The following is a 17119-nucleotide window of genomic DNA, read 5'->3' on the forward strand; positions in this document are numbered from 1 at the left end:
ATCTTAGACCTACAGTACTAGATTTAGACACAGAAATAACCCTATATAAAAAATTTCAGAATTGTGTCGAAAGCCATGTATATTTACTGCAGTACATATCCCTGTAAGTAGACTTCTTCACAGAAGGTACTTTACACACAAGATATGTTATTTTAGCTACTAAATGACTTATGTTTTTAGAATTCGCGGTATTTGTAGTAGGTAAAAAACTGGATGGTATCAAAAACAGATACTGCAGTTTAACTAAAATATTGTCATATTGCTCCGCACTAGCACAGAGATGATGAAATAATGGTGAAAACTTGGATGCATATAAGATTTATATTTACCAAATTTAGGTGGTGAGACATAGCAATGCTGGCAGGGTTCTGAACATATCAAGACACACGATAGTGTGTCGTGCGGCCCAAGAAGCCGGTGCGCTACACCGTGAGTATATTAACAGGAAGAAAGAAAATGCAATTTTCACACCTATGTAGCTCTGTGATCCCTTATCCGATTGGAACCAAATTTGCTACAGACGTGCCGGCCAGTTATGGGAGTCTACATACCAAATTTGAAGAAAATTGGTCCAGCCATTTCCAAGATACGAGTGAACAAAATTTCGTTTTAATTTCTTCGTTTTCTTCTTCTTCTTCATTTCGCACACTTCGCAAAATCCACACTGTCACGCTGACTTAAATCAGTCCCATGTGTAACACGTGGGATTTTCTCCCTTTTTAAGTCATTGTCTGTACGACCAGTCACTCCCCATGTACAAAGCACACTCTGCGAAATTCGAAGCATGAGCTTTCTAGGGGGGGTCTGGGGGCATGCCATCCCCGCCCCCTCAGGAAAGTTTGAAAAGTTAACGTTCTGAGATTGAATTTGGTGACAATTTTGACTGAAATTTGTTGATAGTTCAAACACTGGAAGGTGTGAGTTAAAAACCAGAATTATTGCACAAAGGCCTAGGCTGCTCCCTAAGGAAATTAAAATTTAACATTCTGAGATTGAATGTAGTGGAAATTTTGACTGAAATTTGTTGATAGTTCAAACACTGGAGTTAAAAACAAGAATTAGTGTAAAGGCTTAGGCTGCTCCCTAAGGAAATTTTGAAAATTAATATTCTGAAATTGAATTTGGTGACAATTTTGACTGAAACTTGTTGATAGTTCAAACACTGGAAGATACTGAGTTAACATGCAGAATTAGTTTAAACTGCTCCCTAATGAAATTTTGAAAACTTAAAATTGTGAACTAAATTTGTAAATGCTTATGAAAATTCAATGCTGGAAGCTACTAAGCTGTTAGTAGCTATAAAGTCTATAAAGAAATTTAGAAAAATTGACTTATTGAGAATGATTTTTGTGCTAATTTTGGCTGAAAATTAAGATGAAAGTTTTAGAATTAGCATAAGGTCTCTTTCACAAGTATCACAAAACATTTAAGCAAATATATAGATAAGATAATCTTGGCATTTGGTGTGCAGCTGCATCTCCAGAGAATTTCTATAGTCACTAGGGTGTGGATAGAGTAATTTACTGACTTTAGAATAGGTGCTTTAGTTGTTTACAACAGCAAACAGTGTTTTATAATTATGTTACTCTTGACTGTTTTATTAGAGTAAATGACTGTTCTATTAGAGTATCTCGATTCTAAACGTAGGGGGTGCTCTATCCCACCTAGTTCCCCTTGTGCTATGTCAATATGAGTAATAATTTGCTACAGACACATTTATTATATTACACATAGTCGTAAACTGCTTAAAAATGTTTGAATTATGCCTAAGGTGCCTAGCTATGTTCAATAAGCAACACTATAAAAATTCTGAAGGGGGGGGCGGTCTCCCCCTGGATCCGCCCCTGCATAGGATGGCGAGGATAACAAAATGCTCTCTGTCTGAGTGGTTGTCATGGCGATATCCAAGTCGTGCATCCTAATCACATGAGTATTAATCGATCCCCACAATTCGATTTCGGCCTCAACGTCTATAATCACTACCTAGTTATCTAGCTGGGCTACATGCAAAATGTAGCCCAGGGGGATCCTTTGATATATGTGTGTGTGTGTGTGTGCGTGTGTGCGTGTGTGTGTGTGTGTGTGTCAGTGTTGGGCAAGTTACTTTTTAAAAGTAACTAGTTACATATTACATATTACTTGCAACTGAACTATTTAGTTACAGTTACATATTACCCATAAAATAAAGTAACTGTAATAATATTACATATTATATTACTTTGTGTCCACAGCCTTAAGCTGTCACGTGTGAAACTACCACCTTATCACGTGACATGATTGCGTTGTTGGGCAATGTGCAAATGTTGGTTATAAGTAAGAAGCTAGTGAATAAGCTTCATTCAGTAGGCTTCATTACTCCGTTGTGGCTAGACGTTACTCAGAGGATTACTAACGAGATTAGTAACTTCGTTACTTGTAGTAATAATATTACATAATATTAGATTCGTTACAGTAACTATATTACTTAGGTAACGTGTTACACTTGTAAGTAAAGTAACTTGAGTTATATTATCTGTTTTTATAGTGTATTTCGTTATATTACTTTGTTACCACAAAAGTAATAATATTACGTAACGCGATACATAAGTAGCGCGTTACTCCCAACACTGGCGTGTGTGTGTGTGTGTGTGTGTGTGTGTGTGTGTGTGTGTGTGTGTGTGTGTGTGTGTGTGTGTGTGTGTGTGTGTGTGTGTGTGTGTGTGTGTGTGTGTGTGTGTGTGTGTGTGTGTGTGTGTGTGTGTGTGTGTGTGTGTGTGTGTGTGTGTGTGTGTGTGTGTGTGTGTGTGTGTGTGTGTGTGTGTGTGTGTGTGTGTGTGTGTGTGTGTGTGTGTGTGTGTGTGTGTGTGTGTGTGTGTGTGTGTGTGTGTGTGTGTGTGTGTGTGTGTGTGTGTGTGTGTGTGTGTGTGTGTGTGTGTGTGTGTGTGTGTGTGTGTGTGTGTGTGTGTGTGTGTGTGTGTGTGTGTGTGTGTGTGTGTGTGTGTGTGTGTGTGTGTGTGTGTGTGTGTGTGTGTGTGTGTGTGTGTGTGTGTGTGTGTGTGTGTGTGTGTGTGTGTGTGTGTGTGTGTGTGTGTGTGTGTGTGTGTGTGTGTGTGTGTGTGTGTGTGTGTGTGTGTGTGTGTGTGTGTGTGTGTGTGTGTGTGTGTGTGTGTGTGTGTGTGTGTGTGTGTGTGTGTGTGTGTGTGTGTGTGTGTGTGTGTGTGTGTGTGTGTGTGTGTGTGTGTGTGTGTGTGTGTGTGTGTGTGTGTGTGTGTGTGTGTGTGTGTGTGTGTGTGTGTGTGTGTGTGTGTGTGTGTGTGTGTGTGTGTGTGTGTGTGTGTGTGTGTGTGTGTGTGTGTGTGTGTGTGTGTGTGTGTGTGTGTGTGTGTGTGTGTGTGTGTGTGTGTGTGTGTGTGTGTGTGTGTGTGTGTGTGTGTGTGTGTGTGTGTGTGTGTGTGTGTGTGTGTGTGTGTGTGTGTGTGTGTGTGTGTGTGTGTGTGTGTGTGTGTGTGTGTGTGTGTGTGTGTGTGTGTGTGTGTGTGTGTGTGTGTGTGTGTGTGTGTGTGTGTGTGTGTGTGTGTGTGTGTGTGTGTGTGTGTGTGTGTGTGTGTGTGTGTGTGTGTGTGTGTGTGTGTGTGTGTGTGTGTGTGTGTGTGTGTGTGTGTGTGTGTGTGTGTGTGTGTGTGTGTGTGTGTGTGTGTGTGTGTGTGTGTGTGTGTGTGTGTGTGTGTGTGTGTGTGTGTGTGTGTGTGTGTGTGTGTGTGTGTGTGTGTGTGTGTGTGTGTGTGTGTGTGTGTGTGTGTGTGTGTGTGTGTGTGTGTGTGTGTGTGTGTGTGTGTGTGTGTGTGTGTGTGTGTGTGTGTGTGTGTGTGTGTGTGTGTGTGTGTGTGTGTGTGTGTGTGTGTGTGTGTGTGTGTGTGTGTGTGTGTGTGTGTGTGTGTGTGTGTGTGTGTGTGTGTGTGTGTGTGTGTGTGTGTGTGTGTGTGTGTGTGTGTGTGTGTGTGTGTGTGTGTGTGTGTGTGTGTGTGTGTGTGTGTGTGTGTGTGTGTGTGTGTGATGGTTTTATGAGTGGTTGGGGAGCTATTCCTATGTATATGTAGTGTTAAGAGAATTCTGTAAGTGATTCCCAAATTGATAAATTAATTACAGAGTGACTCAGTACCATCACACAAATCTGTACTCTGCTACTAATGCTCCATGTATAAAAAGTATTTGTTTTATCCACCTTTACAGGCGACAGTGATTCTAACTTTGCAATTATTGGTACAGCTGAGTGTTCTTATTGGTTGTTGTGGTTGTCATAGTGATTATTGTACTGATAGTGGTGACTAGGAAGAAGTCTCACAGATCTAGGACACAGTAAGTAGTTTGGTATATTAACAGTTAACATAACATCAAACAGATTGACTTAGCATTGTGTTTCTGTGTTAAATATTAATTAAGTTTTAGTTTTTGTGGGATAATGGTACCCACCATTGAGCAAGGATGAGCTGATGGTTATAATCAGTGCGTGATTGTTATTTATACCCAAACACTTGCAATAATTGAAATGGCCGAAACTGCTTCATGTGTAGAGAGTCTACCAACAAATTCAGGATATAGTCAGGGAGCACTTTATCTCCATGCAGGTGTAAATGATTGCCATTTTACTAAGGCATTGGGTCAAGCGTTTACCTGAAGTTCTTTTCTATATACACACCCCTAAACTGCATGTGTCACTATGCACATTAATTTTTGTGAGTGGTATGCTGCAATCCATATTATTACCTCAAAAAATTTACCTATTGTGGGTAGCTACTATGCAAAGGTAGTGAAAAAAAAGAATTAACAACTATTCCTTAAAATACTTGTTACCTGTTGGAAGTGGGGGAGCAGGGGGAAACACCCCCACCCTTGAATAATTTGGTAATTTGGCTATTTTGATTGATTGAAAAGGCGAATTGTAGAGTATTCTGAATTGTTGTTTGTTGTAAGAAGACAGTTGAGTACTTACAGAGATGACTTGAGATGGCTATCAAACAACAATCCTGGTCAATCCATAAAGCATTTATGAAGTTATCTGCTTGCACATTGAAACACTTCAGAATGACGATCATGATAAGCACCTATAAAATTAATATTCGTGTAAATGCTAATGTTATGTGTGACCATATGTGATGACTAAAATATAGGTGAGCTATGGAAGTAAGTATACACTGCTGTATTTGATAGCATAATTCAAGCATATTTTTCTGCCAAAATACCCTGAAATTCAATGTCAGAATATTGGTTTTAATGTTTTTCTTTGGGGGGGAGGATTCCCCAACCCCCTTAGTTTTGCATGCTCAGCTTGCAGCTTATCTTTAATATTGTCTGGCCCACTAACCATGAGGTATTTCCTACACCTATGTTCAGTGGAACCTCAGTTATTCGAACCCAGGGGTGGTCCATAAGTCTGATAAGTTCATATTTCTGTAACTGTGTATAAAACATCATAAAGAACATAGGTAAAAATAGTTGCACTATTCAACTACCCTAATAGAACAGTCACTACTCTAATAGAGTAGTCCTTTCTGTAGTCCAGTTTACTGAGAATCCAGGGGTCAGGATAACTGAGGTTCCACTGTACATAGCCACAGTATTTTAATTTTCATCTCGAAAATTGTGTGCGTGCGTGTACATATGTGGGTGTGTGCATGTTTGTGTGTGTGTGTGTGTGTGTGTGTGTGTGTGTGTGTGTGTGTGTGTGTGTGTGTGTGTGTGTGTGTGTGTGTGTGTGTGTGTGTGTGTGTGTGTGTGTGTGTGTGTGTGTGTGTGTGTGTGTGTGTGTGTGTGTGTGTGTGTGTGTGTGTGTGTGTGTGTGTGTGTGCAATGTGCCCAAGTTCTTAGAGGTCCACTGTTTGTATTGTTACAGGGTATCCATGAACAGTGAAGATGAAGTCAGAATGAGACTGACTGATAATGAAGATTTTGATGACTAAACTTTGAAATATTCCTACTTCATTGTATAGGGTATTAACCATTTCATACTGAACAGTTGATCACTGACACATACATTCTGTTACTTAAAGTCATTGTATATCACAGAATGAATTGAAATCTTGAAGCAATTTATTAGCACACAGGACTACAGCAGTTTGTGGTGTGCATGTATCTCTGGATAATATCACCACCCGGTCTGGAATTTTTTTCTGCATTTAACAGAGTTTTAGTTACATGTTTGTGACTCCCTAGCCTGCTATATACACAGGTTTTCCTGGTGGGATAGTAACTAAAAAGTAATGGGCCTAGACCTGTAGGGCACCAGAAGACACTGTCACTGAAGGTTATATAATAGAAATCTACAATGTGGTAAGGCTTTGGTAAAGTCCATTGATATTAGGTCTATTTAAATATCCTCTTGGACAAAAGAAAATCAATTGTGTCTCACAAGAGTGATGCCGTTGAAGACCATGCTGACAGTCGTGCAGAAAACTGTCAGATGCATCTAATGCTTACATGACAATCAAATATTTGGATAGATCACTGCTTGAAGTTTCTTAGTTTACTAGAGTGGTATATCCCCAGTATATGGAACAGTTAATTGTCTGGAATTTTAGTAGCTTTTCAGTAAACCTGCATTAACTGATGTTTACTGAGAGTTTAAAACTTAGTAAAACAATTATGTTCCATATACTTAAAGTTACTGACATTTTACTATCAGTATAACTGGGCACAACTACAGTAAAGCAGCTTAACAAATTAGTAAACTAAGAACCTTCAAGCAGTGGATATTAGGCAAATATGCTCATATTTTTGCCAAATGTAGTAATTGAAACGTCAGGCATTGTTGGGTGTGGTGATGGCCCTTTATCAGTGAGAGGTACATTTGGTTCATAGGTGAAAACTGATTCAAACTGCATTCAAGGCTTAATCAAATATCTGAACATCATCAGAGAATAGGCTATGGTAATCAAGGTAAAGGGAAGGCTGAGCCATCCAAGGGTATGGGATGTTACTGCAGATCACAAGTTTTTATGCTCAGCAACTAAACTTTATATGGAGGGATTCTTACTAGTGTTATATATGACTGTTCTATTAGAATATTTAAATCTTGCATGATATTGCATCTCACAATTGCAATATAATGCATGGTTGTGGAAACCTGACTCTCAACAGATAGTCAGATACTATATACCCTAAAATTGGTCATAGCTAACAGAAATGAAACGGTTGTATGATAAAGCTAAAACATCCTGATTGGGCAGCATATTGCACTATTAAGATAAAAAATCTCTCATACAAAATATCAGAATAAATAATGAAAGCTACATGGCATCGAAAACTTTTGGAAGTATGTAAAAATTTTACAAAAAGACCGTGTTGGAGTTAGCCACTATATATAGTATGTTCGCTTCACATGAGCCCTTGTTTCTTGTTAATGTGGTAACTCTTGTTACATGGGCCAACTGCCCAACAATTAGTATCCCTTGTAACTGTGTATCAAAAAAGAATTTTGATATGGCCAAGAACAAGTGAGTTGTGAGGCTTTGAAAATATCCCATACATTTAGTATAGACAGTACAAAACCATTGGGAGTGAACACATGTTCACCTCTGTGATATTACTATATTTGGCAGGAGCTCAGGTGAACATGCACTGACTATAAAGGCAATTAGGAAAGCTGTACTGAAAACGTTGATGCACTAATCACTGAGGGGTTTCCAGAACTCCCTGTAATACCGTTTTAAAATTGTGCACAATAGTCCCAATATATTTACATATTTCAAACTTATTTCAGAATATTTCTAATTGCAATATTAATTATCATTTACCAATATGTTTTATTTATTTATTATTTGTACTGAGCGCTGGTATGCTCAGGAAAAAAGAAAGTTATAATGCACAAACCAATTATCTAATTACAAGTGCAATAATGTGATTGTAAAAGAAATCCAAGTCAGAGGTCAGTGGCAAGGTGTTTCATTCTTAATAGTTCTGGAGAAATAACTGCTCTGAATATGACCTTGTGGATGAAGCTGGTGAAATGTAATGGGTGGTATGATCTGCGTCATTGATGGTAAATAAAATTTCAATATATCTATCAAGATTGAGATATTCTAATAGGACAGTCACTCTAAATACAGCAGTCAGGCAAATATTTAGCTACTCTAATAAAGTGTTAAAATTGGTCTCACATTCAATTCAGAGAGCCGGTATAATGTTTAAAAGTTTCTAGATGTTATGTACTTACAGAAAAGAAAGTTTGCTATAAAATTGAAGATTGAGATACCCATAGCTATAATACAGCAATCCCAGGCAAACTTGATCTCATATCCACTGCACTGAAAAAATTGGTGCAAAAATCCTTGACGAGGTAAGAAAATGGTGATGCGGGCGGGGATGAGAAACTAATAATTAAGTTATGTGCTGGCCTATAAAGTATGTGGAGAAAGGAGAAACAAAATTTAATTTTCAAAATTTCCTGGGCATGTGGACATGCCCCCAGACAGTGACATCTTCTAGATTGGCATATTTACTATATATAGTGTCATGTAATTGGGTGCTGGCATCACCAAAAGTCATGTCTGGCTATGCCCTGTGGTCTGGGGTGAGACTAGCTACGCTCCAGGTGACCAGAAGGTTTACACAACAGCAACTTCAGTACGCCGTACACATTACTTTCGTCAGCCACTGTTTGGTGGAATTCTCTTACTGTAGCCACATGGGCTACTTTTAATTATAATGAATTTACATCCTCTGTTAAAGACTTTTGCTTGAACTTGTAGCTTATTTTGTATTATCAGTATGGTTGTATAGCTTGTAGTTATGTTTTGTAGTAGTTGTGTTTGATTGTTCTATTCAGCGTTGAAACCGGGTCAGTACTGCTGACCCGGATGACCCACTGACCCGGATTAATTAAAGCCGGCCGAGGCGTGCGATAAGAGCTATGTTTCGGCTATAGTCTCGAGCAAGCGAACGAGACTACGTTTTGAGCGTTCGATTCGTGTTGAGTAAATATTGCAACTTCACTGTTAAAATTTAGGTGCTAGCTACCACAACACCTATAATTTTCTAAAAATCAAGGGGGTGTTGTTGAAGCACACCTGAAAATAACAACCACCGTAAGAGGTTTATAGTCACACTTATTGGGTGTTACCATTTTCTAAACACCCTTAATTGTTCATTGGAAACCCTAAACAGAGGTCTAACACTTCATGATAGGGTGCAATATTATGATTGTAATCGCATACAGTTACTAACACTGTTAGAAGTGCAGCAGAAACACTTGAATGCAGTTTATTTATGGACCAAGTGATTTATCGGCCCCCATGACAGCAGCACCTGCCCTGAATTATCATGCAAAATAAACACCTACAGTTTAAAGTGAATATAATAGTAGCTATTAATAGTATCAGATTCTACAAAACTGATACAAATTGCATATCAGACAAAATGAAATACCATCAGAGAGTATATAGCCACACTACCATACTAGTTCATGGTTTTATGCTCAAACTACTTGAGGTTGGCTTTAATGGTGCAGGTGGTGTGAAAAGCTTAATGGCAATTTCTGGCCTTGGTAAGGTTGATCATCTTGGGTTGACAGGAATTAGTGGATGGCCTATTTTAGTTGCCCAACATATTCTGTGTTGATAATTGATTTTGCTGCATATATACCAGGCACTACGGAACCAGCACAGCTCTGTAACCTCATGCATGTCTGGACTGCAATTGTGGTCTTTATTTCCCACTCCTCTATGGCCCACCTTCCACTCCTTTGTGAGCAGCTGTGATTCTACCTCCACTACAATCAAAAGTGTCATGTGCATGTGATATGCTCCAAACATGTTGTACATAGTGTGAACTCCTGTGGTGTATGTGATGTGTAGGAGATGATAGTTCACATTCAGTGCCTCATTAAATAGCAAATGTGAACTATTATCTCCTACATATTACTTACCCCACCTAAGTACATTTCATGCATATCACATTTAGTCACTGACTACACTTGTGGACTGTACTGTAAACAGCCCCTGAACACCAATCAAGACATTATCTAATTCATATGCACACAAATATACATTTTACTGTAGTGAGCTAGCTAGCTCACTCATTAAAGTCATCAGATTTTCTTTCTTATTTGGCAGGAATACTACAAGTATCTGAAAGGTAATAAATTGATGCATCTCTGGTGTAAATTTCATATGTGTGCTTTGGCAAGTTACAATAGTTTTAAATCTAAACCATTTATCTCAAAACTTCTAAATAATTATTAAATAAATTAAATAAATATGTGACCGAATTTGACAAAACAAGGCTTCCACACTTTCCGACTTTAACCAGCTGTAACTTGACTACTCAGCAAGCTATTGGCCTAAAAATTTGCACAAAGTCCTTCCATATATAGCATAGTAAAATACCAGGTCAGAATTTGAAACTAATGGCATACTCCTACATAATTACTGAGTTATGGTACTTCTAAGTTATAAAGTGGATGTGCATGGAAGCCGTCACTAATTTGGATTGGTTTTCTAAACAATAGTTGCATAAATGCTTTTATATTGTGCTAAAGGAAACTTGTTTACTATGCATGAGTGCTGCATTTCTGCACAATTATGATAATCAATACAACTATATTTCATTGATGAGGTGTAATGGGAACACTCTTTACACCTACAAGGGCGTTTCTGTGAATGAAATCCCACAATTAACAGTTTCTTTGGTAGTTACATTATAAGTACAAATTACAACTTACATATAAAGTGTAGAAAGACAAGCAAGTAAGTGTATTTGTAATCATGTTCAATTACTGTATTTCACAGGTCATAATATGTGTTTCCTAAATATATCATCAATGAAAATGAAGGGATAGGAGGAGATCCCCCTCCCCCATGAAAGTGTTGGAAATTAACAGTGTACCCCACCACACACCCTGGATTTACACCTCTTGTAGCACTTTTACACTCTGGTATTATATAGTTCTTGCAGCACCTTAGCACTCTTCTTTCACACCCTCTAAGTGTCACCACAGCACCCTTTTCTAACACTTGAAGGGAGTTGTTTTTAAACATGCAACTGGATACCCCTAAAGGTGCTTTTGGTACACCTGAATCTTAACAGTGTTCAGCCTAGCTGTAGGTTGAAGACCCCAAAAAAAAAAAGGTCACCACCTACTGACAATAGCTACCCCTCACCATAGATACCCTCAGTTTCGTGCTACATACTGCACTTACTAATAAATGGGCGTGGCTGAGCATAAGCTGGTAATGCGATAAGTGGGCGTGGCTCACGAAAGAGCTACGCGATAGCGTTTATAATTTCTGTGATATCTTAGTAGTAGCTAATTATACTAAAGCTAAGTTCACATCAATAAGATTATAACTAATTCACTTTAATTCAGACTCTGAAAGTATTACAAACAGCACACATTTATATAGTCACACTAAGAGAATGTTCTAGAACTACAAAGGAAATTAAAAGTTACTAAAATAAGTATCAAGTACAAGAAACTAAAAATAGCTAATTTTATTCATGAACATTAGTCTACATACTTACAGATTATTGTCTCTATATAGTTCAAAGTCTACAATACCACATCTCCTCCCTCTGTCAAGAGTGACTTTGTCCATCAAAGTTAAGTGTAAGACGGTCAGGAGGTCGACGTTGTCGTAAGGGATAATGTCTTTCAGGAGGTTCTGTTGTAGCTGGATTAGTGGTATGTTGTCCAGGGGTAGTTTCAGAGACAGTGGTATCCTCTGGTGGTGAATAAGGATAAGTGTCAATAGTGTCAGATGAGGTGGTAGCAGGTGTGGCTGTAGCCTTTGGAGTGACTATCCTATGACGTAGTTGGCCTATGTGACGCTTGACAGTTCTGCCATTATTAATTGCAACACTAAAAGTCACTGGACCCAGTTTCTGTAGAATAGGTGGTAGCAGGTGTGGCTGTAGCCTTTGGAGTGACTATCCTATGACGTAGTTGGCCTATGTGACGCTTGACAGTTCTGCCATTATTAATTGCAACACTAAAAGTCACTGGACCCAGTTTCTGTAGAATCACACCAGGTATCCATTTGTGTGGTCCATTGTATTCTCTGACAAATACAGAAGTGCCTGGAAACATGATCCATCTAACTATCGTCCGGTGTCCTTAACATCAATTGTCTGCAAAACGTTGGAACATATTTTAGTCAGTCAGATTATGAAACACCTGGAAACAAATAGTATATTGTGTAACAACCAGTACGGATTTAGAGCTAGACGCTCTTGTGAATCACAACTGCTGCTAACAATTGATGATTTTGCTCGTGCATTAAATAACAGGTTACAAGTCGACATTGGAATTCTGGACTTCTCAAAGGCATTTGATAAAGTTCCACATGCCAGGCTTGTGAAGAAATTAGACTATTATGGAATACGAGGGAAAACACTTCAGTGGATTACATCTTTTCTACACAACAGATCACAGCAAGTAGTCATTGAGGGCACATACTCATCCCCATGTAAAGTCACATCTGGAGTACCTCAGGGTACAGTTTTAGGACCAACACTATTTCTACTATATATTAATGATCTAATATCAAATATTCAGAGCACTGTTCGTTTATTTGCTGATGACTGTCTTATCTATCGACCAATAAATTCTCCTAACGATCATCAGCTATTACAACAAGACTTAAATACACTAAATACTTGGGCTAAAACATGGCAAATGAAATTTAATGTTGACAAGTGTTGCATTCTTCAGTTATCCAAACACCACCATAAAACAACATTTCTTTATCACATGTCAAACAAACCCCTCAAAGTTGTTGAACAGCACTCTTACCTTGGAATAATAATAGATCACCATCTTTCTTGGGGACCACAAGTTAACCATGTATGCAACAAGGCAACCAGACTAATCGGTTTTTTACAACGTAACTTAAGAAGCTGTTCACGTGCACTTAAAGAACTAAGCTATAAACAATTTATCTTACCTGTGCTGGAATATGCTGCTGCAATTTGGGACCCATACCACCTAAAGGACATAAATAAAATAGAAATGATACAACATAGAGCAGCTAGATTTGTCCTGAATCGACCATGGAGAAGGAATATGCGAGATAGTATAACTGATATGCTAACATCATTAGAATGGCCACCACTCCAATTAAGGAGAAAATGTGCAAGATTATCTCTACTATACAAGATTATCCACAACCTAACTGAAATACCTAACAGCTACTTACCAACATTATCACCTGTCACTATTACAAGATCTAATCATGAACAAAAATTCCTACACTATCATACATCAATAGACAATTATAAGTACTCATTTTTTCCAAGAACAATACCAGAATGGAATGGACTACCACAAGACATCATCAACCAACAAACTATTGACAGCTTCAAACAATTATTATACAATCACTTTTAATTTAATGTACATTAGCACTTATGCCCCAGGCGGGCTCTGCTAATTAAACAATATAATAATAATATAATAATAATAATAGGTTGTGATCTAGAATGTTTGTCATGATGTTGCTTCTGAACTGCTTGTTTAGATGTCACTTGTTGTTTTGTGTTTGGCATCATTAAGTCAAAACGTGTTCTCAGTTTTCGTTTGAAGAACAGTTCACAAGTAGCAACATTAGTGGTGGCATGAGGAGTTGCACGATACTCAAACAAGAATTCTGATAAACGGTGGCGAATTGATTTGCCATCATTGGAACTAGCCTTCAGGGTACGTTTCAGTGTTTGTACAAAGCATTCAGCAAGGCCATTTGAGGCTGGATGATAAGGAGCACTGAGAATGTGTTTAATACGATTGCCTTCTAGAAATTGTTTAAATTCTGCAGATGTGAATTGAGGACCATTGTCCGATACTAATTGTTCTGGCAATCCATGACAAGCAAACAGTGACCTTAGGACTTCAATTGTCTTTACAGAGGTAGTAGTTGACATCACTTCTACTTTTGGCCACTTTGAGTGTGCATCTACAACAATAAAAAACATGTGACCCAAGTATGGCCCTGCAAAGTCAACATGAATACGTTTCCATGGGGTGTCAGGCCATATCCAAGGGTGTAGAGGTGCTGCAGCCGGATTGGCTTGGTTAGCTTGGCAAGATTGACAAAATTTACCCAATTCTTCAATTGCTTTGTCTAGTCCAATCCACCAAAAGTAGCTTCGTGCAATTGCCTTCATTCTTGTGATTCCAGGGTGATTAGCATGAAGAGATTTCAGTACTTGTGAATGAAGTGTCTGTGGAACAATCACACGCATACCCCACATCACACAGCCATTCTCAACACCAAGTTCATTCTCACGGTGTTTGTAGGGTTGAAGTTCCTCTGGTACCTTGGTAGGCCATCCCTCTTGTACATAATGGTTGACTTTGCCAAGTATGGTGCCACGCCTGGTAGCTTTCTGAATATCTCCAAAAGTTACAGGAAGAGCTTGCACTTGTGCAATGTTAAAAGTGGTTACACACTGAGAATCTAAGTCTGGAAGTGTTGAAGGTAACGGTAACCTTGACAGACCATCAGCATTACCATGGTTTGTAGTCGACTTGTATTGGATAGTGTAGTCATATGCTGACAGTAAAATTGCCCATCTTTGTAAACGTGCAGCTGCTAGAGAGGGTATTCCCTTCTTTGGTCCCATGATTGTAACTAATGGTTTGTGGTCAGTTATGAGAGTGAAATTACGTCCATAGAGGTAGTGGTGAAACTTTTTAACACCAAAAATCAGTGCCAGAGCTTCCTTTTCTAGCTGTGTGTAGTTTTTTTCTGCACTTGTTAATGTACGGGAAGCAAAAGCTATTGGACGTTCAGAACCATCTGAGAAAATATGAGAAATAACTGCACCCACTCCATATGCAGAGGCATCAGCTGCTAAGGCAATTGGCAAATTGGGGTTAAAATGAGTAAGTACGCAAGCTGAGGTTAGCTGTTTCTTGGCATTCTGAAAAGCTTTGGAACACTCAGTTGACCAACACCATTTCTTGTTTGATTGTAAAAGTGAGTTCAAAGGGTGTAAAAGTGTTGACAAATTTGGAATAAATTTTCCATAATAGTTAATCAAGCCCAAAAATGATCTAAGTTGTTGCACACTGGCAGGAGGTGGGGCTTTCACAATGGCCTCTACCTTCGAAGGGACAGGTTCAATACCATCCTTAGTTATCACATGTCCTAAGTACTCAATAGACTTAAGTAGGAACTCACACTTCTCCAGTTTCAGTCTGAAACCATGAGTAGTCAGTCGAGTAAACACCTGTTCAAGGATACAGTGGTGACTGTCTTCATCTGAGGTACTGACCAATATGTCATCAATATAGCAGCACACTCCAGGAATTCCTTGTAGGACAGTGTCCATCAGTTTTTGGAAAATAGCTGGAGCTGAGGAAATGCCGAAAGGCAATCGGTTGTAGGCATACAGACCTTGATGAGTGTTAATAGTCAAGTAAGGTTTTGAGTTGTCTTCAATTGGCAACTGTAAGTAGGCTTGGGACAAGTCTAGCTTAGAAAATATTTTCCCTGATGATAAGGTAGAAAACAGCTCTTCAGGAGTTGGTAGTGGATATTCTTCAACTGACAAAGCTTGGTTGAAGGTCACTTTGTAATCTCCACAAATACGAAATTTCCCATCTTTCTTTGGGACTGAAACAATTCGTGTGGCCCACTGGCTATGAGGAACCTTAGAGATTATCCCTTGCTTTTCTAGCCGATCAAGTTCTTGGCTGATGGCATCTTTGATTGCAAAGGGAACTGGTCGTGGTTTGAAAAATCGTGGAGTAGCATCTGGCTTTATGTGAAGTGAAGCTGTGAATGGCTGAATCTTTCCAAGTTCTTTTGAAAACAGTGTCTGCTTCAGTTTAACTGTTCTTAAGGTGAAAATGTTGTGCCAGTCAAGTTGGATGTGTTTCAGCCAATTTCTGCCTAGGAGACTTGGTCCATTCCCTTTTACAACCACTAGCATCAGTTTCCTTGTTTGGTTGCCATACTTCACTGTCACATTGAGTGTGCCCTCTACCTTCATGCATTCATCTGTGTATGTTTTGAGTACCAGATTAGATGAGTGTAGAGTTTTGTTTCTAAACAAAGCTTGTTTTGTGGCTTCTGATATGACAGAGAAAGCTGCCCCTGTATCAACCTCCATGTCAAGTTTCTGTCCATTTAGAGATAATGAAACAATAATGGGGTCAGCAGAACGAGTGTCCACTCTATGGAGCCCAAATTCATCTTCACTGCTGTTAGCATTTTCATCAGCAGGTGGTTGTGTGTCATCTTGTAAATGATGGGTCTTTTTGCCTTTGAATGCTTTGATGTGAGTTTTTGTTTGTCCAGGAGTTGATTTAGTTTGAGGGACTTTGGTATGTGAAGCCTTAGAGCGACAGGCGGGGGCGATATGTCCAGTCTTGCCACAGTTGTGACATTGAGCCTCTTTAAATTTGCAGTTTGCAGCATTGTGATTTGAACGCCCACAACGGTAGCAGCTTTCAAATTGACGGTTAGAGTTTGCTGGGCGTGGTCTTATTGCATTGATTGTGTCAGTCTTCTTAAATGATTTAGAGTCTTTATCAGCTGACTCCACCACTTCAAGTGATTTTTCACCTGGTGTAGCTGGAGCAAGTAGATCACTTAGGAGAGTGTAAATAGGAGCACCAATTGAACTAAGTAACACTGCAACTTGCTTAGCATCAATCTCATTGGCTTCAAAGTATAAGGTTACCCTTTGCAAGTATGACTTGATAGAGTCTGATTCAGGTCGAAATTCCTGCAGTTTCCCAAAATGAGTAGCCATAGCGTGAGTATATAGAAATTCTCGTCGCCAATATGTGATATCTTAGTAGTAGCTAATTTACTAAAGCTAAGTTCACATCAATAAGATTATATAGCTAATTCACTTTAATTCACACTCTGAAAGTATTACAAACAGCACACATTTATATAGTCACACTAAGAGAATGTTCTAGAACTACAAAGGAAATTAAAAGTTACTAAAATAAGTATCAAGTACAAGAAACTAAAAATAGCTAATTTTATTCATGAACATTAGTCTACATACTTACAGATTATTGTCTCTATATAGTTCAAAGTCTACAATACCACAATTTCCACGTCATCAAACGAACAATTTCGTTTCTCACGTGATCCAATCCGGTCAGACCCGGATAATTTGTAAACCGGGTCGG

This window comes from Dysidea avara, chromosome 12, assembly GCF_963678975.1.
Source record: "Dysidea avara chromosome 12, odDysAvar1.4, whole genome shotgun sequence".
Classification (NCBI taxonomy): domain Eukaryota; kingdom Metazoa; phylum Porifera; class Demospongiae; order Dictyoceratida; family Dysideidae; genus Dysidea; species Dysidea avara.